Here is a 25,759-nt window from a genome sequence, read left to right as displayed (position 1 = left end):
TAGGAATATTGGATGGAACAGCAAAACAGTGGTATTAACCAGTATAGACTGCTTAATGCGCGTAGCAACGATTGTGCATGCCAATAAATCCATGGAGAGCACTGTGTGGTTACAGTGGTTGAGAATAAAGCAGCAGCAAAAACTGGTTCCCTGAGACCATGGAGACCTTTAAACAAGACAGAGGATCATATCACGTAGCAGTATTCTAAAAGGGCAATATGCTTCAGGGTGGTGGCTTGCAGGGGTGGAGAAAACTGTAGGGATGTGAAAAGTGGTTTCAAGTCCTCCAATGGAGTTTGTGTGTGTGGCATGACTTGATGGGTACGGAGGGGTGGATCTGGTGGTTCATCAGGTCTTCTGATACTTTCTAAGAGAAATGATTAAAAATAACAAGAAATATGCAGAAAGATCATAAATATGATTTGTGAAGGGACAGGATACATTTCCTTCAAAATAGGTAATATCAGAAGCTGTCGAGGCCCCATGTTGAGAGGGCTATTTGTCTTATTCATGGAATGTCCTAACAACATATATAAACATCTCAGATAAGTTCACTTATTTTGTCATTAGCCTGTTCATTTATGTCCTAATTTTGTATTGTGGGGGTTGGGAGGCGGGGTGGTTAGAACCCGAGATTCTGGCCTCCCAAGAACTGGAGTCTTCAAGGTATTTTTTATTTATTTTGCCTCTGCATCTTGGTCCCCTACATCAGGGCATTCAAATGGTTGATGCTGCTTCCTTAAAATGGTTGTTTCTGCCTTTAAGTTGCCAAAAGGATGCGTAAAGAATGGTAATAGATTGGTTGGCTCCTTATGTCTTTTGCTTCTCTCCCTCCCCCACTCACTCACATCTCTTTCCACAGGCTGGTGTGAGGGGAGCAGGAGTTGTTCTAAGAGAAACTGCACTAAATTTTAAAAGAGGACCATACAATAATAAAAATAGATACGTGCTACAGTATCACAATGAGAATCAACATGCAGTCTCATTAAGCTACATGGCCTATGATAAAGGATGGTATATTTATGTCCCTAGATCAATCTATGGTTCTATTATATGCATGATTTAAAGAGCACTTCCCAAAGGAATCTTCAAGTCTTGCTGAATCGTCTATAAGGAAGTTGCCTTCAAGTCACCCAGCTACCTCGCGGAGAAACTCAGCATCTCCAGTGGACAGCACATCACCAGAAGACAGGACACGTGCAGACTTGAAACCCGCTGCTGCAACAAGGAAAGTACCAGAAAACAAGCCTTCTCTGCCTATGCCCAAGAAGATGGAACCTTCTCCCCGTCAGCATCAGACTCGGCCCCACGCTCCTACAATTCAGAAAAGAACTCAAGACCCACCTCTCCAAAGAGTCTGTGTTCCTCAACACCTAGACCATCACGTCACCCCCTGTGCCACCTGACTAGCTAGATGCCGTCCTCCCCTCTCCAACCTGTCATCATAATAATAATAATAATAATAATAATAATAATAAAAGAGATAGTCCCATTACACAAAAGCACAAGAAAGGAAATGCTGGCAACTAAGGCTAGTCAGCCTGACCTGCAAATTAATTAAGTATTCATACAAAGCTACCAGAGACCAGCCTCTAAGCGCAGCACCAGGATTCCAACCTGTGATGCTCGGCGTTGTCTTCCTTCCAAGATAAGCACGTTGCCCCTGAGCTATTCTCCCAGCCCTTGTCTGAAATACTAGGCAGTTTAAACCTGAAAATCTGCTTGTTTATCTGGCTGAAAGGAAACGGATTATGTCATTGAAAAGTTGAAGGATGAGCTCTATTTGGCTGTCACTAAAGATTGTCATAGTGTGCCACACACAGAAGAATCATTAACATGCTTAGCAGCCTCGGTCGCAGCAAGAGTGGTGAATTAAGTTAGCATGATGCCAGCCAGTAAAGACTGCTGCAAATTAGCTCACTTGGATGAAAGAGGGTAACTACTGGAACACAGCATATCCTGTTTCTTTATTGGAGAGCCCCTGTCCAGTGTGAAGTACTCATACTTAAGTGCAATAGTGAGAATCAGTTTCAGGACTTTTATGTTAATTTTCTAACCAATAAGAGGCCCATTTTTGAAAGCTCTACAATGAGGGATTTTCAGTATGGCAGCCGTGGTGTGATGGATGAGGAACATTTTGGGCAGTCTTGTAATGTGGGTTGTCTTTGCATACGTCAGTGTTGTGATGCTGTTCTGCGCTGGAAACACTTGAACCACTCTGAGTGCACCTTTGAGTATTGCAGTGGTGGTGTCCCGGGTGAGGTGCACTTGTCTCAGTCCTACAGGGAGTGTCATCAGTATCATAGTTGACAGTAATCTTTCAATGTTGCTGTGGTGGTGCCCTGGTTGAATTGCATGTGTCTCAGTCATACCAGATGTGTGATCAGTATTGTTATTGATGGTCATATTTCAGTATTGGAGTGCTGGTGTGCTGGGTGAGTTGCACTTGTCTCAGTCACACAGGGTGTGCCATCAGTATCATAGCGGACGGTCATCTGTTGGTATTGCAGTGACGATGTTCTGGGTGAGTTGTGCTTGTCTCAGACACACAGGGGGTGCCATCAGTATCGTAGGACATGTTCATCGGTTAGTATTGCAGTGGTGGTGTCCTGGTTGAGTTGTGCTTGTCTCGGTCATCCAGAGAGTGTTATCAGTATCATAGTTGATGGTCATCTTTTAGTATTGCAGTCTTGGTGTCATTATTGTATGAGATGAAGTTCTTTCAGTCCTGTACGGAGAGTAGTATTTCAGTATTTTAGAGTTACCATATCTTACTGGCACATATACAACCCCAACTGACTTTGACAGGAATTTGTGTTACAGTGATTTACTTTGCTATTCAGGATGTACTTCATAAAGTCCTGCAATGAATACCTCATTTTAGGTTTGCAGTGATGGTATCCCATCTTGTATTAAGCAGACTTATATCAGCCGTGCATTGATAGCCACTTGTTAGTATTGTAGTGGTTAGTGCTGTAGTTGTTGCATTCTGTCCTCTGTGAGATATGCTCTTAGTCCATTCTGCACTGAGTATCATCTTTCGGAATTGAGTGGTGGTGCCTTGTGTGAAATGCAGTTGTGTGAGTCCAACAGTCAGGGTTCCCTATTAGTGTTCAACAGTCAATGTCCTTTTTGGGGGACACTTGTATCAGCCCTACAGTGCGTCTCACCATAAGGAAACAATCCAATGGCTTGAGACAAGAAGTGGTGTGAAAGAAACAAAGTTGATTGTAAAATAAGGCTTGGGGTTGGAGGAAAGGTAAAACCAAAAATGGATGTGTCACCATTAAAAGTTAGCGAGGATACAAGCAGAATGGAACAAGTTTAGGGAATATTTATACAGTTGAGTGTCAGCCTCTCTCAGGGTTGTTACTGTCGTGGAAAAATGGCCACAGACTATTCCAGTGGATTGGTGAACAATTTATTACTAGAAAGTAAGCAACAGGACAACACAAACCAAGGACAGCATGAGACTTCGACCAAGTGTGACCCCCCTCCCTTCGTGCACCGTTCACTTATACTGAAAGGAACACATGCATTTCAAAGGAGGGGGGGGGTCCAGAAAGGGCAAGAAATCATAATGAAACAATGTTACAATCAGAGAACAAAGTCCCACTATACAAGTCTATGATACCATCTGTATTCTCACATGTCAAGACATTGTTATCTGGGTCCTCATACATGATACATTTAGTTGAGCTGAATATACGTCTCAGAGGTTCACACACTGTCTGAGGCATGCAAGCACTCTTACAGTATGATGACGTCAATCTGCTAAAGCCGCTTTGCCAAAGAAAGCAGGAGCCTAAAACACTCTTACATAAGCCAAAAGGGAAACATGCCAGAAGCGAGAGATGTGAAGGCGAGCATGGCTACACACTAGACGTAGAGCCTTCATCGCAAACACATGCACAGTAAAGCCTAAGACCTCACCTCACACGGGCAAGAAACAGTTTGTTTACATATGGCAATTTGCAGTACCTACACATTATTATAATTATGCAGCGTGTAAGGGAGTTCATACCATTTTCAATTCCAGACTTTCCTCCACCTTACCCTGAGATCAAAATTGTATATAGCAGGTTGTGATCAGGATGGTCTTCTCTTGAAAATAAATAATGCATGTCAGTCCTGTGAGGTGTGGTTTCCTCAGACAAGCAAAGCGTTTTACAATTCCCAGGGCCTTGTGTCAAGGGCCCTCAACGCACCAAAAACTGGGCATTTGTTTTCAGCCGAAAGTCTATTTCTTCCCTGTTTGCCATGCATAGATTTTCAGGTATTCTTCATTGTAGCCCTCCATTCCACCAAGGGCAATGCCACAAGGATTGGTCTGGGCACGGATATCATGCTCTCACCAATCTTCTTCTGTATGGTCAGTTTTGTGGGAGCTTATGAAAGGCTATTAATTTTCACAATGGTTCTCAGCAGAGGGTCAACCTTCATGGCCCTAGGAAGCACAGGATTTGCAGCTTTTGTCTTGTGACAGACTTTATTCTCTGAGGTCGGCATGCCAATCCCACCAGGGTTTAGAGGATTGCTCCCCTCTCTCTCTCTTGCTTGTCTGCTCAATCAACTCTTTTCTGCTGGAAAGGCTTCTTTATTGTTGTTTATGGTCTTGCCAAAACCTGATACAGATTATGACCCTTGGCTAGCCTGTTTCTTATCTACCAGCTTTTATGTGGTCTTTATGTCTGGGCCCCCACCCATCTCTGCCCCTAGGACCACCATGCCTTCAACTATCTCAACCCGATGATCTTGGGTTCTCCTCAGTTTAGGTACCAATGTTTATGTCTTCGAACTGTTGGCACACAAACTACTCTCAAGCCATTTTGGATTGTTCAATGCTGAGTGTTGTGTCTGTGTCTTAATGGCCCCCACCTCTTTTTTCTCCTTCCTCCTTTTGGCACTGATGGTGCTGGCACTCCTTCCCTCTGCCAATTCATCTCCTCTCTTCTGGTTGTCACCTTCCTTCTATTGTTTCATCTTTCCCTCCTCTGTCTCGTTTCTCTCCCTGGTCTTGTTTCCTTCTCTGGTCTTTCACTCCTTTGGCTCCTTCCTCTGCCTGGTCTTGCCTTGTTCATTCTTCCCCTTGTCGTTCGCTACTTCAGCTCCTTTCTCCCCCACCCTTGTCTGCTTCTGCCTCCTCACCCACTCTCCTGCTCTAACACCACTCTTTCATCTCTCTTACAACCCCCCTCTTGCTCCTAGACAAGACCATTTGTATACTTGTACTATTGGGTAATGTGGACAATAATGACCTAAGCAGGCCCACCTGTTTGATCTTATTTTTCAGCTTGGGGATTGGAGTGCTCAACCTGCCCCTACCCATGGCATGATGCTTCTCTTTGTGTAGTAAGCAGTATTACTACCCAGAGAGGGGGTGTGGTGGCCTCCCATGCAATGGGGAGGCTCAGAAAACTGTTGTTACCAGACAGTAATCCCGCCGCCCTGAGCCTCCTAAGGGCTGGAGGCCGCCATCTTCCCTCACTCGGGAATGAGGTAAGTGCTTCTAACCACCATCCTATCTCCCCTACCCCTATTTCCCTTCCTCCCCTCCCTATCACCCCCCACACTTACCTGCTTTTAAGGAGAAGACATGCTGGAAACACTTCTGTCTCCACCACATCCGCTCCCGATCTGTGACAGGCCACTGTGGAAAGGAAGTAGTTCCTTCCGTCTGTTCCATGGTAGCCTTTTATTTTGATTTACTTTTTTCTTTTTTTGGAATGGCTGTCATGGAAAGGGAAAAGGGACTATGTGATGTCCCTTGTCCCTTTCCTTGGTGGCCATTTTGTTTGTTGTTTCCTTTTTTTTATTGTTTTCAATGGGCGCCATGGCAAATGAAAATGGACTTCATTTTCCCTTACCCAGCGGCATATTTTACTTTTTTTTTTCTGGAGTAATAATAGCAATAAGCTTCTCAAAGGGGGCGAATTACCACTTCAGGTAATGCCCCGGGGCATTGTGTAACTATGTGTCCCGGACCATTACCTCAAGTGGTAATCAATGAGGTGGCTCGCAATGGGGGAGTTACCACCTCCATCTTCCCCACCAGGGGAATAAGGTAAGTGCTCCCCTTCCCATCTGATCCCCTCCTCTATCCCCCTCCACAGATTACCCCACTCCCTTCACTTAGCTGCTTTTTCGCTCCTCTTCAGGAGAAAACGCACTGGAAACACTTCTGTCTCCGGCGCGTTCGCTCCCAATCTGCGACACACCGCCATTTAAAAAACAAAATAATTTTAATGGCCGCCACAGAAAGGGAGAAGGGACTATCTGTAGTCCCTTCTGCCATTTTCATCGTGCCCGTTTCTTAGTTAACTTGTTTTTTACTATTTACAATGGCCGCCATGGAAAGGAAGAATGGACTACGTTTGCCCTTCCTTGGCAGCCATTTTTTTAAAAACTTATTTTTTCTGTTTCTAAACAGAGCTTTTTGCAACAGAAAAAAAATGCTTTTAGTACCCCGTTCTTACGGACCAGGGTACTAATATCAATAAGCCCCTTGCAGGGGGAGGGGCATTTCTTCAGGAATGCCCCGGGGCCTTTGTTAACTATGGGCCCCGGGGGATTACCTGAAGTGGTAATGCCCCCATGCTCGGGACGTATTGCTTAAATAGACCTTTAGACTCATAACAAAGAAAAATTATGTTTAAACATTCTTTGTGTGAATGTGTTTGTGAACATATGTGTATGCGTGTGAGGGTCTGGGCCAAATGTTCAGTTTGTGGACCAAACGAGTTACATGATGGTGGACTATGGTCAGCATGGGCATATATTAAGATAGATTGCAGGGTATGATTTGCTAACTAGCAGCACGAAAGGTGGCCAGCGCAAGCATGTATTGTTGAGACAAACTGTGTTTGGCACTAGTAGCAATAAAATGACCAGCCCCATTACTATCTTCAGACACAAAAGGCATGAAAGGGCGACAGGCCTGGTTTGGGTATAAATTGCTTGAAATTGGGGCAATACTGGCATGCAATGTGGAGAGAGGCCTCCTGATTTTATTTTGTGGACAGCAGCATCACCTGTTACAAGATGCTTGAGTGATGTTTGTATACTGTAGTGTTTCATTTGTCCCCTGCAGAGTGGAGCGTAAAGTTTACATTGTCACACAACTTCTTTAAATATTTTGTTGTGAAATCCATGATTAAACCCATTATTTTAAAAAACATGTTCGGGGCTGTGAGAGTTTATGTACTTTGCACAACCACAATGTCACAATAACCTGTGGCATCTGTTGCCACTGGAATCATACTCCATCATATAGCATCTATGTATAAGCCTCGTATGTCTATGCGTTATTCAGGGAAGCTAATAGGCCTCCCCTGCATCATTTGTGAAAGTATCCTGCTAGAGTAGGCCTCCTCTGGAGGGACTGGGTTAAAAAGATCTAATTCTGCATTCATTGGGTGAGAGAAACAGTGAAAAGAGGACCGGAAGCTCTTCCAGGGGCTGCACTGAGGCTGGTATAATGTTGGATCCAATTCGACAGGCAGTCAATAGTCTCAACAAACGTCCTGAGCTCTCCCTAGGAAAAGGTTACTTACACAAGTTCATAAGGTTTCATTGAAGTTAAAGCCCACACTTGGTGAGTTTTGTCAAAACGCCTCATTGGAGAATAGGCAATCCTGGACAGCTATCCAGAAAAGCATCACCCACAGTGTGGAGGAACTGCACCCTGTTTTGGAGTGTGCCTATCGGCGCTGGCTATTTTGCTGCACCACTGTGGCCAGAAAGCCCCTTTCAGTTCAGCCAAAGTGGCGCAAATTCCAGCTCAGCACTGCCCATTCGACGCAAGGATTCTTGAGCAGCAGCTGCACAAAATGTGCCCTCATGCCAAATGGGCACATAGGGCCTCATTATGACCCTGGCGGTCGCCGTGCCCTTATTAAGGGCATGGCTGCCGCTGGTAATGAGTTTTTACCGGAGCCCAGAAAAGGGCAATAACCGGGTCATGCCAACCTTGGCGGAGCCGGTAATTGCCCTTTCCTGTGCTCCGGTAAAAATGAATCCCCATTCCCGTTTGAGCCCTACAGGGCTCAATGGGAATGGGGAGGATGCTAACAACGGGCCCGTTAATGACGGGCCCGTTGTTAACATCCTGGTCTGCTAGCGGGTCCCGCTAAGGTTGCCTGGTCTGGCCGGGTGTCCTGAGCGGGACCCGCAGCAGACCTCGTAATGAGACGGCCCGGAATGAACGGTGCCGGTCCCTTACCAGCACCGTTCATTCCGTGGCCGTCAGAGTCCTAATGAGGCCCATAGTCTTTATGTGTTTTACAGTGCCTGCGGTAGCGGCCCTGTAGTTATGGTTAAGTTGCTCAACACATAGGAAGGGCACTTTTTGGGTGGCTTATAAATTGCCCCCCTGAACGAATCCTCACAGAACCTTGCAAAAAATGTATATGGCACGGTCAGAACGATCCTACAGAGTTTGATGAGGTTTCATTAAGGGGAGGCAAAGTTATATACTTTGCCCACGCCACCAGCCCAAACCGCCATACGTATTTTCACTAAATTTGTGGCAGGAGCGGCAACTTGGCCCTGAAAGCGTGCTTTTGTAAATTTGGTGTAAATCTGTTCAATAGTTTTTTTTAAAAAACAGGCAAATAGTAGGTAAAAAAGAATTAGTGATATCTGGGTTCGGTCCACGGACTCACCTCCCTGTTGACTCCACGGACGAGCCACCGAATGGTCCAGGGGTTGATGTGAGGTCCACGGACATCGAACGCACTGGCTTATTGGATGGCGAAAAGCGTGAAGTGCGTCAGATTTCTGGAAACGCGCGCCATGTTCGATTCGCAGACATTCGCCGGTGTCCGCGAACATCGCAGTGAAAGCATATTGAAAAACACAACATTGCACTTGTCAAACTTATCAAATAATCTTTGCGGAGGTGAACGGTTAAGAGGATCGGATAGGATATGGCCTTCAAAATTGCAAAAACAGGCCTTTTTCTTTTCCGATATCCGCAAACAGTAATGTCGCATTCATGTAATGTCGCAAATATCTTAGATCTTCAGGTGCAACTTTGCTTATTTGTGCATTACAGTATTGGTGAAAAGCAGTTTTTGGATTGCATATAACTTTGGCTTCACTTAATGAAAGTGAGGTGCTGTTTCATCAAGAGGGGGCAAAATTAGAGGGGGGTCCCAGAAAATTCTAAAGGCTTATAAATGTGGTGCCATTTGGCGAATCTGCACAAAGGTTTTCAAAACGATTTAAGATCTAGATATACATGATTTTACAAAGTTTGGTGGGATTTTATCAAGAGGGGGAAAAATCAGAGGGGGGTCTCAACATTTTTAGATGGCTTATAACTTTGTTTCCATTGAGCAAACGTGGACACAAGTTTTAAGAAATATTATAGACCCAACCTTGAATGTGTGTGCAAAGTCTGAATGGATTTTGTGAAGTGGGGGCTTAGTAATATGATTATTGTATGTACGTACATTTTGACACTTTTGAAAAAAACAACAAGGGCAGATTTCCAGCGAACCCATGTAAGGAGCATTGGCAAGGACCTGAAAGCATGGTTTTGCAAATGTGTCCATGTTTTATAATGTAGGTACACATAGTAGTGCAAAAAAGTTAGCAGGCGCCCCTCTCTAGAATGAACATAGCATGATAACCTGTTCTGAGGTTTCTTCCTACTTTGAGAGCTTGCAACCATCGCTTTTAGCTGACTGTACTATTCACAAAGGAGGAATATTCATTTGCATATCAGTCTGTGTACTGCCCACAAGGGCAGTTCAGCACCGAAATGCAAGGCAAACCTCCTTTGAGCAAGTGTACCAACAGCAACCCCAGACACGTGTTCAGGCTTGTGGGGCATCATCAGTAAGGTGGAGCTGTGCCTCAATGAGCACAGTGAGCAAGGGGTCCACGTCTGGGTTCCACAGGTAACTTAGGGTGAGCAACACCAAGTTCCTTAAAAAATGCAAATATGGTAGCAGGCACCTCTCTCTAGAATGAACATGGCATGATAACCTGTTCTCAGGTTTTTTCCCACTTTGAGAGTCTGCAGCCATCGCTTTTAACTCACTGAATTTTTGGTGTGAAAAGTACAGTCAGTAAAAAGCAATGCCTGCAGACTCTCAAAGTGGGTAAAAACCACAGAACAGGTAATCATGCTGTGTTCTGTCTAGAGAGGGACGTATGCTACCTTTTTTGCACAAATAACAGTGATATACCTTTGGTGACTGAGGTATAGCCTGTGGCATAGCGCAGTGGCCAGATTGTCTGGGTCATGGCATACGGTCATGACCCGGACAATTTGGCTACTAGCCGTGATGATGAGGGACGACCAATGCGGATAAAGTGTCCCTGTCCACCAGGGACCGGCTATGTGGTAAAGTTGTCCGAAATTGGGATAGGTTTGAAAGAGAAAAAAAAATGTGCTTGTGGTAATATGGTCATAGGGTTCTCTCTTTGCCTTCTGCAGGCCATCATAGAAAGGGAACAGGGGCTCTGTACGGAGCCCCGCCTTCCCTTTCTATGGTGGCCATCTTGATTTTCCTTCCTACAGTGGGACGCTGTGTGCATCCCGTAGGAAGAAAAATCCTTTTTTTTAGCACCGTGGTTACCTCTTTGGCAACCCGGGGTGCTAATGGCCTTCATCCCCCATTGTAGGGGCTGGAATGGGGGATAACGGTCCGGAGCCCTCGTTAACCGCCAGTGCTTCGCTCGGGCCGATAACTTAGGCACATTATTATCCATTAGCATAACACAAAATTCTAATGGTAATGTTTGAAAATCTTATTAAGTTTATATAGGATGAGCTCGAAGTTAACAGAATCTTTAGCCTGATTGAAAACTGGATGTTGAATAATTATTTGGCGCTGAATAGGGCTAAGACTGAGTTAATTATTGTTGGCTCCCCGATTCTCTGAAGGTCCTTAATCATGCCTACAGCTCTTTCAAGCTAGGAGATGATATTATATGCCCACTTCAAAAAACTAAAATATTGGGAGTCATTCTTGATCAGTCTCTCAATATGAAACCGCATTGTGTCTTCCTCAGTTTATTATGTTAAATTGCTGTCACACCTGAGGCCTCTCATATTACAGATAAGCGCTGAAACCATCGCGAGAGCGATAATTGGGGCAAAGCTGGACTATTGTTGTAGTCTACTACTAGGTACCGGCAAGCTGGCCCTACAGAAACTACAAAAGGTTCAGAACTGGGCTGTGAGAGTTGCAGTGGGCCTATCAAGGCTCGAACATGTCTCGGATGCCAGGCGGGGGCTTCACTGGTTGCCAGTGGAGTCCAGGATTAAATTCAGAACCCTGGTTATAACGTTTAAGTGTAGAATTTAAATGATGCCTCCATATCTTCAGTGCCACATCAAAGATAAAGTAAACACCAGACCATTAAGGTCTGGTTCGTACAATCTTCTGGAGCAATTTAGACCAAAAACATCAAAGACGGAGAATGGGGCTTTTGATTATAAAGCTTGCATATTGTGGAACCAACTTCCAGATCATCTGCGCAAACATAAACTCCTGACAACATTCAAGAAAGACCTCAAAACCTTTCTTTTCTCTTGAGCACGCCTCAAGGGGTAGCACTATTTTGGAAATGTATTTCCAGCTGGTTTTAATCCTTTTTACCCTTTTATATGGGCTCTTTTAGATTAGAGTAGGTGTCCTTATTTGTTGTCTGTCTTATACTTCTGTTAGCACCTTTATGCCTACGGGCCCATAAAGCGCTATATGTAATGTAATGTAAATGTTTTAGTACTATTTTTCAACTGTGAAAGGTGGTTTCTAAAGGAACCATTTTTTGTGTTGTTTTTGATTCTTTTCTTTTTTTTGCAGGAGAGTTTAGGTGGGGACGGAAATGAGAGAAGAGGCACCATGCACTAATATGGAGGGGCGGGTGGACAGAAAAAGATGTTGCACGTGTGTTACATCTAAGGTAGGGGGTATTGTTTCTTATACATCTTGATTACAGCTTCAATAGCACTTCGAAATTGCTAGCACCTGCAGAGTGGTGTGTTGCAGTATATACAGATGATTGTTGTCTTTGAAATATATGGATCAACAGCCTCTTTTATTGCTTGCAAGGTAGCTGGTGGGATTTTGTGTCCTACAGAAGTAGGCTGTGTGGTTACAGTACTGGTTGAGGAAGATGAGGTGGAGGAAGAAAGCCTACTATTTGCTAAGAAAGGAACAGCCTCCTGGAGAGCATTTCGTTCATTGGATTAGGTGTGGCGGTGCATGGAGGTGGTCCCGTAGGGGTACTGTCCAGGTAGTCCACAACTGAGAACAACGTTGCACTCAGTGCATTTCACTTTGTTACATTTCCAGCAGTGGTAAAGAACTGCCAGACCCATGATTCTCTCTTGGTGCTAGAGGTAGACACTTCCTCTACTTCATCTTCTTGGTCCTCTTCATTGTCTTTGTAAGTGCTTTGTTTTTTTTTGTTGTGTAGATCCTCCATCTTTTGGTGGTGGCTCTTGGGGAGGAGGGATGTCAATAGCTGATGTCATTTTTTAAGATAAGTAGCAGTTTTGCTAATTTTCTTCGAAGTACGTGCTCTGTACTATATTGTTAATGGTTAATGAGTAAACATAGGTGTAGGAGCTTGAAAGGTCCTAGACCAGTAGAAAATGCAGTTCCGAACTGTCCTCGAAGCACAGACCTGTTCGTGAAGTGCGGATGCGTTTGCGAACACGTCATCATGCCGCATGCATTGCATGCATGTGGTCAAGTGACACTTGTCTGGAAAGTCTGTGATGAGATCAGATGTATCGTGAATGTTGACAGACACAAAAACAGTGAGAAAAGTTGCAAAAAGTGTATAGAAGTGTTAGGAATGATAGAAGAAGGTGTGAAAGGGCAGACGTTTAAGGTGAAACTTTGTAAATTGGACCAAAATGTTGTTATATTGGGGTAAGTATGATATTAGTAAGTTGTAGAAAATTGGCATGCACTGGTAAAAACCCATGAAATTCGCTGAAAAAACTTTGGACGTGATGGTTCAGTTGCACTTATAAAAACCTATGAAATTCATTGAAAACACTTTGTTAAAGCGGCATTTTGGTTAAGTTGCACTAATAAAAACCTATGAAATTCAACGAAAAAAATGTGTTAAAGGGACGTTATGGTTACAAGTAAAACCACAAAACCTCAGAAATTCACCAGTAGGGTAAGCTAAGCTTATTGCCCCCATGTATGTGCACCATGAGCTGAGACTAAACCCTAAGGAAATTAACTTAAGAACATACAACAAGGTTAATGTCTAGATATATAGCACCTTTTGAATTTTAATATTCTGACTGTTAGTGAACAGAACCACCTGACCTAGTATGTCAGGAAACAATAACAAGTGGCACATATATGTGATGTCACCAGTGAGGTCATCAATGACATTTTTGATGCCATCTTTGATGTCCTGGGTGTTATTCTTAGCAATACACGGTGGTGGCACGAGCTATGGTTGCTTAGCTTACCATAACTGGCGAATGTCTGAGGTTTTTCGGTTTTACTTGTAATCATAACGTCCCTTTAACAATGTTTTTTCATTTAAATTCATTGGTTTTTATTTGTGCAACTTAACCGTAACGTCCCTTTAACAAAGTTTTTTCTGTGAATATTACACAGCCCTGGTAGTTGATGTGTAGTTATGGTTAAGTTGCTGTTTCCATAAGAAGAGCACTTTTTGGGCGGTTTATAACTTCGCTCCCCTTGGACGAATCCTCACCAAACTTTGCAAAAAAAGTATATGGCCCACACTGAATTTTTGGTGATGTTTCGTCCAGGGGGGGGGGCAAAGTTATAGGGGGGGTTCCCAAAACGTTTTTCTTTCCCATAGACTGAATGGGGGAAAGTTTTGCGCATGGTAACAGGCCAAACCGCTGGACGGATTTGCACCAATTTTGAGGCAGGGACTTGGGCGTGAAAGCGTGCTTTTGCAAATTTTGTGACAATCCATCCAGTAGTTCCCATAAAAACGATCAAAAGGTATTTCTCTAAAAATGAGTGATATCTATGTCTGCTCCGCGGTCACACTTCCCTGTTCGCTCCGTGGAGAAGATTGCAATTGGCTATTCCGTGGCATGCTGCCCGCGACCATGTTGCACTTTCACTGATTGGTTGTGGCACAGCGTGAAGTGCGTCTTAATCCTTCGATACGTACGCCATGTTTACTTTGTTTTCTGTTGAACGCAAACATCGGCGCTAACATACCTAAACGAAGAAGGCACCAATGCACTTATAACACTTATGGAACACCATTTCAAAAGGTGAGTGTTAATGAGACGTGGTAGTAGAAAGTCAAACATTGAAGTATTGTTGTTAGCACTGTCATACGGTACATTGGGACTTGCTACTCATTGTACGAAATGAACTTACTGCGTCCATTTTACAATCCATAAACAACATTACTGCGGTCAGACTGGTGGGAATCTGAGGCAGCCACCTGCTCCATGTCGTACACACAGCCCTTCTGCACGTGTACGCCAGTAGCGGTTCTCATAAATAGACGCTGATATGTTGTTGCAAAATGAGAATGTATTTGCATTCAGAGTGAAGGCCACTGCATTTTCTCTTTTCAACACAAGCTCAGTACGGCCGCATATTTGTTGACACCCATAAGGGTCCCTTGTTTTTTAACCTTGAGGTACAGGGAAAGAGTAGAAAGAATGTAGGGAGTAACAGTTTGAAAAACATATCATTTGATAAGGTTATGCTTCAAAAACATTTGCACCGACCATGAGAAATTAGTTCCCGAACAGGCAGTCTTCCACATACACTAGTGTATGACTATAGCGAATGCAATGGAGGAGCTCCACATCATGTAAGTGTATTTTTGCCGCCTATATTCCGAATTGACGTTATGTTTTAGTTTGTAAAAAAAAAAAATATTTTCCCTAATGTTTTACAAGTTTTATGTGGCGTTGCAATTTTTTTCCTATTATGCACATTGCACATTGTCGCCGTTTGTAGGGTGCCACTACATGTCCCCAAATTAAAATAATATTTAATAAGAAAGGTATGTGTTAGAATTTTTTTTGTGCACACGTTGTGCAGTGATACACGTTTTATTTCCCCTTCCACCGCGCAGCTACTTCCAAAGAAAAATTAATAACGACGTTCCAGCTTTCTGTGCCGTTCGATTTATTTTTCCAATTATGGACATTTCACATTGTCGCCGTCCTTAGGGTCCCACTACATTTCCTCCTATTGAATTAATTTTTTACTGAAAATGTTATGTAGTACAACTGTGGTTTATCCAAAGGTTGCGTATTCATACATCTTTTAATTCACATTTCCTCCTCACATACTTTCTTCCCTATTGTGATTGTCACGGATTACAGATGTCAAGTAACGGGTTCTTTAATCGTCAAATGCAACTGTTCATAACCGGCTGTCTTAGCATCATAATTCACTGGGATGATCGTGTGGGCCCTCTGTGTCCCTACGCTGCTGTCGCTATAAGAAGTAACATTCCATCCTTTCTGCTCCTGTAGATCACAGCGGTTGATGTCTTCTTGCACATCAATGTGGGAGGAAAACGACTATTGTGGCGGCAACGCTTACTTTCTGTGTGTGGAAAAAAACAAGGTGACCTTTAACATTGTCATTGTCGACCAAAGAGACAAACTTAATACTTTTATGGAAAAGTGAATAGTGCCATCTTTTCGAACAGTTCATTGTGAAACAAAACTACTTTACTACTTGCATAGGGCGATGATTTCGCTCACTTTATTGTGAAATAAAACTACTGGACAAATTTTTAAATGTTAGTGTTTTCTTTACAAATGTACGCTCTGTTTGCACAATGTGGCATGCTACGTTGCAGGTCGTAATGTGTTCTTTTGTAGGTGCTACATCATGGCATGTACGTCCATATGGACGCATTTGTTTAAGCTGCCAAGGAATGTTATGGAGAAAGGTACTCCATACCACTTGCATTGGTTACGGGAGTATCAGGCCCATCTCATATGCATTAGTGCCGTCAGGCCAATTTCTGTCACCGTCAGTCCAATTTCTGTCACCCAGATGCCCTATGCACAGAAATGTTTGTACAATAATATATGGTTACACCCTCCCAATACACATATCTTCACACCTTTCCACCTGTGTCACTTGCAAAATGATGTGTCGAAAGGTGCGTGGTAATGGTGTTGCATCCAGTATTTCTGACGTCATTGCGCTTCGCATCACAGAGTTAGTTTGGAATTTTATGTCAGCGTAAGTACACTACTCCTTTGCTGTTTTTACACACATTTCTACAGAAAAAAAGCTTTGTGTTGTGCATGTGATAGTCTTTTCATATTTAACGGTACAGCTTCCGTCTCTGAGGGGTAGCCTCTATGTATGGGTAGTGCCCACAATGTCGGGGATATGGCTATTGGCCTTTACTGCAAGGGAGAAAACATTGCATTGAGGTCGCCATGTCCACCAGGGACTGCCTTTCTGGTAAACGTCTTGCACATAACCACACATTTATCAAGGAACACAAATGTGGTGCTGCCATAACGGTAACACAGTTTCTTTTTTGCTTTCTGCAGTTTGCAATGGAAAGCGAAGAAGGCTTTCTATCCAATGCCTGTCTTCCCTTTGTATGGTGGCCATCTTGAAAAAGGATTTGTTTTCTTCAGCCGGGAATGCTGTGATGTCGTCAGTGATGTAATCAGGGACATTTCAGAGGACAGCTTTCATGTTCTGGGTGTTAGTGTTAGCAGTACACAGTGGCTATGGCAAGTAAGGGGGCTCAGTCTGCCATATCTGGCGAATTTCAGGGGTTTTTCGTTTTTAATTTGAACCACAATGGGGAGGGCGAACATCTTTTTTTGTGAAGTGCACAGGTTTTTGTAGGGCAACTTAACCATAACGTCCCCTCAACAAAGTTTCTTTTGTAGTATATATATATATATATATATATATATAAAAAAAAAACATTGTTAAAGGGTTACAAGTAAAACCGAAAAAAACCCTGAAATTTGCCAGTTATGGTAAGCTAAACAACCATAACTCGTGCCACCACCGGGCATTGCTAAGACTAACACTCAGGACATGAAAGATGACATCACAAATGTCATTGATGGTTATTGTTGCTTAGTTTACCATAACTGGTGAATTTCTGGGGGTTTTCGGTTTTACTTGTAACCATAACATACCTTTAACAAAGTTTTTTCATTGAATTTCATAGGTTTTTATTAATGCAACTTAAACATAATGTTCCTTCAACAAAGTTTTTTCAGTGAATTTCATGGCTTTTTACCAGAGCATGCTAATTTCCTACAACTTACTAATGTCATACGCACCCCAAAACAGCAACATTTCTGTTAAATTTACAAAGTTTCACCTTCCCACTCTGCCATTCCCCACCTTCTAGCATAATTTTTAACCCTTCCATATACTTATTTCAACCTTTTCCGCTATTTTTGTCTTCATCGACATCCGTGAATGTCTGACATCAGAGCAGACTTTCCTGACAGTGTCACGTGACCACACACTTGCGTGCGGCATGATGACATGTTCACGAATGGGTCCTTGCTTTTCAAACGGTTCGGAACTGTATTTTCAGCTCATCTAGGTACTTTGAAGCTCAAAATGTACCCTTGCACAGCTCGTACACCTATTCTTATTCATTATCCATTCAAATCTAGCACACAGCACATACTTGGAAGAATATTAACGAAACTGCAATTTATCTTAGAAATGGCATCAGCTATTACCATCTCTCCTCCCCAAGAGCCACCACCACCACCACCTGCTGGAGGACCTACACAATCAAAGAAGTGCAATACTTCAAACGAAAATGAAGAGGACCAGGAAGATGGGGTAAAGGAAGTGCCTACCTCTAGCTGCCGAGATAATCAGGGGTGTGGAAGTTGTTTACCACTGTTGGGAATGTACCAAAGAGTAAAGCTATCAAAGTGAAATGTACTGAGTACAACTTAGTCACGGACTACCTAGACAGTACTCCTACGGGACCACTATGTGCGCTGCCACACCAAATCGAACCACTGAAATGCTCTCAGAAAGGTTGTTCCTTTCTTAGGAAGTAGTAGGCTGTCTTCCTTCACCTCATCTTCCTCAACCAATACTGTAACCACACAGCCTACTTATGTGGGACACACAATCCCACTAGCTACCTTGCAAGCAATAAAAGAGTCTTTTGATCCATATCCTTAAAAGACAACAGTACTTTGTACATACTGCAACACACGACTCTGCAGGGGGCAGCAATTTCGAAGTGGTTTTGAAGCTGTAATCAAGGAAAATGAGAAACACTGCCCCTACTTTAGATGTAACACATGCGCAACATCTTCCCCTGTCCACCTGCACGTCTATATTTGTGGTTGGTGGCTCTTTCCTCATTTCCCTCCCCACCTTACTTTCTGACCTCTCCTGCAAAATAATTGAGCAAAACACACAAAAAAGGTTCCTTTAGGAATCTCCTTTCACAGTTAAAAAATAGAACTAATAAAATCTTATAGATTCGATCTACTTTACATTTTTCAGTAAGGTACATAGACCCAATAAGATTCTCCGACATTTCCATTAGCATTTTGTGTTATGCTAATGGGAATAATGGACAATTGTATACTAGAGAAAAATATAAAAGGACAGAAACTATTTTCTACTAGCATACAATAAGGACCATAATCGATGGACCTTTATTACTGTCCGTGGTCTTGACAGTCCACTTTTCAGGCCATGGATCATTAAAAGACCAGGATGGAACGTTTCCACCATCAAACAGGGCCGCCCTTTTACCCTTTTAGTTTTATATTTGTAACACTCCCTCAATGCATGCTTTCAAACAGTCACACATCCATCCACCAATCACTTCCAGAAAACAGTAAATATAACCTTAAGACCATATTAAGCTTCCACACACCAACTGCCACTTAACAATCTTCTACAAATCTTTTGCATCTGCATTTCCCTTACTTATAAAAAAGAGAATTGTATGCAATGCTCCTATAATTGCACATATGCATTGTACAGTGAGAGAAGTGCATAAATAGAAGCAGCAGTATGGATGGGCAAGTGCTCATTAGAACCCAGTGGGGAAATGCCAAGGGATGCCAAGGTAAGATGACACTGGCTAACTACTGGAGCAGAGAAGTCCCAAGGATGGGATGCATGTTAACTGTAACATCTCTTTAACAAAGTTTTTTCTGTCAATTTAATAGGTTTTTATAAGTGAAAATGTTTCATGGTGTTACATCACTGTATATAGGTTATTAATAATTCCTCTTTTCATACATATTGAAGAACTATAAACCTCCTTTAAGAAACATATTTTTTGCAACATATACTTATGACTGTCGTTACCAGCAGTGCATTGATCATAGATCAATAGCCTACGCCATAAGGCTCAACCATAACCCCAGCCCCAAAAAAACACCCCTATTATTCACTGCACCTACCCTACGTCCAAGCTCAGTATCCACTTTAGCCTAATAATGTGACCAATGGTCAGTGCTCATGGCTTGCAGCCATGGCCAGTCTCCAAATCCATGGGGCATGGTAATTCCCCAATAATCAAATTAAACTACACATTTGGGTTTGCCGAGGGCCAGGCACACGACCCAGGCACTAAATGTATATCACACATTTTTATACTTACATTTTTACACTACAGTGAAAATAAAACACAAGACATGTTTCCCAAAGCATGCTTTTAGGTTCTTGCTGATGCTCATCACGCAAGTTTGTTGTAATCTAGTCCACCACACCAGGCTGTAACCACAAGCAGAATAGGTTTTCCCTTTCAAACCTACCGCTTCGCCCATGTCGCATGCCCAAAAAGACAAATTACTGTACACATGTTTCCCTGCTGATGGCCAGGCCCATTGCCCAGACACCAATGTTTTATCACTGTTTGAGTAGTTACATTTTCACACTTTCCAAAAAATAAAATACAGGACATATTTGCAAAACCATGCTTTGAATTTCTTGCTGATCCTGTTTGGGCATATTTGCTGCAATCCCATTGAGCATTTAATCGGGTACGCACAAGCAGAATTTATTTTCCCCATTCAAACCTATCCCAATTTCGAAAAATGTTACCACATAGCCGGTCCCTGGTGCTCATGCCCACTTTAACCCCATTGCTAGTCCTTCGTGATCATGGCCAGGAGCCAGATTGCCAAAGGCTATAGCTCAGTCACCAAAGGTATATCACTTTTTTTGTACATATATTGTGACACTTTTCAAAAAGTAAAACACAAACATATTGGCAAAACCATGCTTTCAGGTCCTTGCCAATGATCCTTGCATGAGTTTGCTGCAACTCCGCCCATGTTTTATTTTTTGAAAAGTGTCAAAATGTACGTACATAAAATAGGCATATAGCTTAGCTCCCACTTGACAAAATCCATTCAGACTTTGCACAAACATTTAAGGTTGGGTCTATAATCTTTCTGAAAACTTTTCTCCACATTCGTCCAACGGCAACAAATGTATGTATACGCCATCTAAAAATGTTGAGACACACCTCCCCCGCTAGCTTTGCCCCCTATTGACAAAATCCCACCAAACTCTGCAATAACATTCATATCTAGGTCTAAAATCTTTTTGCAAACCTTTGTTCAGATTGGTCAAATGGCATCACATTTCTAAGCCTTTAAAAAATGTGGGCATCCCGTCTAATTTAGGTCCCTCTTGGCAAAACAGCAGCACACTTTGCAGAACCATCAGAGACAGATCTAGAACGACATTCCAAAATGTTATGCAGTTTCATTGAGTGGAGCCAAAGTAATATGCCATAGATGCACCAGAACATCACAGGTGTTCGCGAACATCACAGGACTGCCCCGGACATCAGGACTGTTTGCGGACGTCAGAGTTGAAAAGGCACCCTAGTGGGCAGATTTACACACAACTTTCAAAAGCACGCTTTCGGGACCATGCCGCTGCTCCTGCTGCAAATTTGGTGAAAATTGGTCCAGCGGTTTGGCATGTATGTGTGAGCCACATGTTTTTTCCATTGCGTCTGTCAGAAAAAACACACATTTTGGGACCCCTCCTACAACTTTGCCCCCCTTGCAGGAAACCTCATCAAACTTTGGATGTAGTTTTTTTTTCAAAGTTTCGTGAGGATTCGTCCAGGCGGAGCATAGTTATAAGCTGCCCAGAAAGTGCTCTTCCTATGGGTTGAGCGACTTAACCATAACTACTGGGCTGCTACCGCAGGTTTTACATAGGAACCCCTAAAAATTCTATTGGTTATTTTTTATTCGAGTATTGGATTTGACCGAAATCTTTATAGTGATTAGGGACTTTGTGGGTCCCCCCAGACTGCAAAGTTTCGTAAAGATACGTTTATAAATAAAAAAGTAAGTAAGAGGAAAAATGTTTTTTTCCAAATTTGCGGCACACTTCCCATTCCTTTCCGCATAGATAAACAAGGTAAATTTTGGCCAAACCACTGGTCGGATTTGGACCAGGTCCAAAACAACTTGGGCACGAAGTGTTGACTTGCGATCCATGCCTGGTTTGGGGTTATTCCGTGCAGTAGTTATTTAAATATTTGACGGAAAAGGGAGTGCCCCTTCTCAAAAATAGATAGCTATCTCTTGGGTAAATTACCAAAACCGGGGGTTTTCAGAAATTAAACAACCATTTTTCTCTCAATGCGAGAGATAACCCTGTTTATAGCTGAGAATAATGGAAAAAGAAAAGTACTTAAAAAGCTGTTTGCAGGTTAAAATAATTCCAAATGACAGTCTAGAGGTGGGGAGGTTGCTGGAGGACACCAAGCGAAATTTGGAAGTTGTAGGAGGTCCACAGACTCAGTTGGCAACACAAAGCTTTCTGTAGCCACGGTTATAGACTCAAATAGCCGACATCTCAAAGGAAACTGCGTCACAGAACCAGTGTATGTTGTGGGGGAGATGGAGATGGCAGGGGAGGTGAGGAGGGCATCTGGGGAGTGGGGGGAGCTGGCACAGTTGAGGGGGCACTTGGTGACGGCTGGGGGAAGGAAAACATTTATTTTCTGGCCATTTGTTCCAATATTCACGGCTATATAATCGAGTTTATAAAGGACAAAAGATAGCCGTGGGTATCAGTAGTTCTGTGAATGCGCATACATTTTGTGGCGTTTGTGTTTTATTTCTTTTTAGTTATAGTGACAGTGGCAGTGAAAAATCACTGGCCATACGCCAAAGGCCATGGTCATTGAGAAAGTAGGTATTTGGGAGTCTTATTTATTTTGGCTGTGTCTTTCCAGACTTTCTTACATGTGAGACTGTGGAGACTGTGGAGAAAAAAAGGAAGAAAACTGTAAAAAAAACAGAAATACAAAAAGGAGTGTGGTTCTTAAAATTAAAATTCTTAGAAGAAAATATAATGAAGTAAAAGGAGTACTGTTTATTTACATATGCATGCATATATGAAATAAAAGATCTCATCTGTAAAAATTAAAATGTTGCTGATTCAGCCACCCTGCTTTAGTTTTAGCTGCCCTTTCCAATGTATTGTAGCTTGTGTATTCTCACTCATGTTAATATGTCTTGTGTAATTGTACCCATTAAATGTAGCTGTAAATAGTAGCAATTTTTTTAATACATTGACTTGTGTGTATGTCATAGGTGATGTATAGTGATGTCATCAGTGATGCCATCTGTGATGTCATCATTGTTGTCAGGGGACACAAAATGAAGGTGGCTTTAGCTGAATTTCCAGGTTTTTTTTGCATTAAGTTCTCACCTTAACGTCGATGCAACTCAAGTTTTTTCCTTTAATATAATTTAATGCAACACAACCCCTGAAATTCAGCTGAAGCCACCTTAATTTCACACACCCTGTTGTAGAGCCTATGAATACAATGATGACATCGCTGATGACGTCACTTATGACATCACTGGTGACATCACTAATGACATCATCTATGGCATAAACACAAGTCAATGTATAAAAAAATTGGATACTATTTAAAGACTACTTTTACTTTGTACAGCATGTGTTGTATTTACATTTCAATATGTTAATCACTTACAAGAGACACACAGAAAGAAACATACATCTATGTAGATGCTTTCAAGCAAATGGTGAATTTTAAAACTTTATTTCTTTTTTAAACACATATACATTTACAGTAATAATCACTTTTCTCAATACCCAGGCTTGAAAATCTTAAAATATAACCTAATACCTAGTTGTTCCTTGTTTTAAAGCACTTCTCATGTCATTTAGAAATTCATACAAGTACTCATGTCTCTTATAATTGAGTATTTATGTATGTTTATTTTATAACGTAGTAAATAATTACGGTTCAACATGTATCCCTATCTATTTATTTCTACTATTTTTTTTGTGAATCTACATACAGATTATATCATAGTGAACATGTCCTAGATATATTTGGCACAAATGGGAACATTCTAAGCAGTGTACTATTTATAATACAGATATCATCTTTTACCAGAGTACTACAAAGGGAAGCGTCACAAGTAGTGATATGATACATGTGTAGCTGTTTAATGTTTTAAACAATGTATTCTTTGTTATGAACTATTCTAAAATGTTAATCTCACTTATGTAGAAATGTGAGGGTAGGCCTATATATAGGTAAATTCGTAGAGTGATCTTATGTCTAATGCCATTAGTTAAAAAATCATCAGGGATGTCTTAGTTGATGTCATTAGTGATGTCACCAGTGATGTCATCATTGTGGTCACAGGCTGTGCAATAAGGGGCATGAATTTAAGGTGGCTTTTAGTGGATTTCAGGGGTTTTGTTCCATTAAGTTCTCACCTTAAAGTCCATGCAACTAAAGATTTTTTCATGAATGTCAAATGTTTTGTTATAATGTATTGCTCACTTTAACCTCCACGCAACTACATTTTTTTCCTTGAATTTTATATATATATATAGTTTTGTTATTCTATAGATATTTTCCACACATGATTTGTGGCCATTGCCTTTGGCCGTGCCCACTGCATATTTTAGAACGCTAGCCATGATATTCAGCCGTGCTAACTGTCCATTTTAAAACACTACCAGATCACTAGCCATTAACCTTGGCCTTCGGCTTTGCCCTGTCCATTTTGAAACATAACCAGACCAATAGCCATGGCTTTTGACCATGGCTGGTGGGCACAGCCTTTGGCCGAGACCACTGTTCCTTTTATAACACTACCAAACCACTTGCCATGACCTTTGGCCATGGCTGGTGGGCGCGGCCACGGTATATTTTTTGCAAAGTCTTGCAACCCACCGCTCAAAGACATTCATCAATTACAAACTGATTTTGACCTGTTTTGACAGTGGTATTCGTATGTATAAAAGATTGCAGGCTTTGACAACTCCCAATGTTTTTAGGCAATGTAAAGTGAGATTGCATTATTTGCCATGGATCACATACTTTGGGTAAGCATGTGCTCCAAGCCCCTTGTTATATGGCCGGTCTCTTGGTGACTGTTGTGATACATTGCACAAACGAAAACTAACCACATTTAAGCAGCACTGAAAAGGGGAAAAAATGAACGGCTGTAAGAATAACATATGCCCGGATACTTTTGCCACCATAGCGAAAATGAAAAGCTGGCACCCATGAATATAGGAACATATATCTTAATGTGAAATATACAAATGTAGTTCAATTGGCCTTCCCCTTAGAAGAAAGCATGCAAGTCAAAATTGCATTGGACTTTAAAAAAGTAACGAACACCAGAAAAATAACCTGAGAGAGGAAATGTTCCAATAAATATACTGGCAAAGTATAAAAGGTGCTCACCTTTTAAACCAAGCAATCTTTCATGAAATATTCCCTGGAAAACAAAATCCCAATACAAAACAAGTGATGTGGTCTTGTGGGTAAGCATCTGCACTGGGATCATGACAACCTGAGTATAATCCTAATGGCCAAATACTTGAGCCAGCTTGCCAACCTCAAAAAACCCAAGGAGCTGCATCCGCCACCTGAAAAAAAGTTATGCTGTCCATACACACCTGTCCTTTATTTGTGCCCTGAAAAGCAGATACAATCAGGGGAAAACAACTGCACCAGTGTCCAGGATTGCAAACTATCTTGCCACATCATGGCCAAATGCTCATGGCTCACTTGCCCTCTCATCATTTGCCTTCCTTACCTCTATGTCTGGCTTTCAACAATACTCTGCTTTATAAAGACAACTTGAAAAAAAACACAAACCATAGTGTCACTCACATATATAAATAATTATTGAACTATGTTAGGCAAAACGTGTACAATTGTGGTTCTATTCCCACATCTTTACTGGGAGACTATTAATTAAAGATGCAAATTCAGCAAAAGGCAAAAAAAATCTTTGAGTGGAAACCCTTCCAGAACTGATAGTAGCATGGTTTAAAAAAATAATTATGTGGATGTTCTTTCGGTTTCCCATCCATGAAATAACTGGGACTGACCCTGCTTAGCTTCAAAGTGGCACTGACCCTGCTTAGCTTCAAAGCAAGGAAAGGGCAAGCCCCCTCAAGACATTTGGTCTGGTACCTTATGCTGATTTATTAGGCAACATGCCCTGAGGAGGCTGGACTCTTCTTCACTTTGATGCTAAGCAGGGTCTGTCCTGGTTACTGCATCGATGGGAGACCTGGATGGCTTCCGAATCACTGGCCATGGCCTTCCCACCTCCCTGCCCTATCATTTTCCCCCTCAACACATGCTATTTCTGGGACACAGTTTGCTTTGAGATATCAGCTATAGCCAAACTACAGAAAGCTTTGTTTTGCATACTCAGTCCCCGGACCTCCTCCAACACCCACGTTTCACATGGTGCCCTCTAGCCTGATGGCATTTACAT

Source organism: Ambystoma mexicanum, chromosome 13, assembly GCF_040938575.1.
Source record: "Ambystoma mexicanum isolate Mex_15411 chromosome 13, UKY_AmexF1_1, whole genome shotgun sequence".
NCBI lineage: Eukaryota > Metazoa > Chordata > Amphibia > Caudata > Ambystomatidae > Ambystoma > Ambystoma mexicanum.
Note: the sequence above shows the minus strand (reverse complement) of the source record.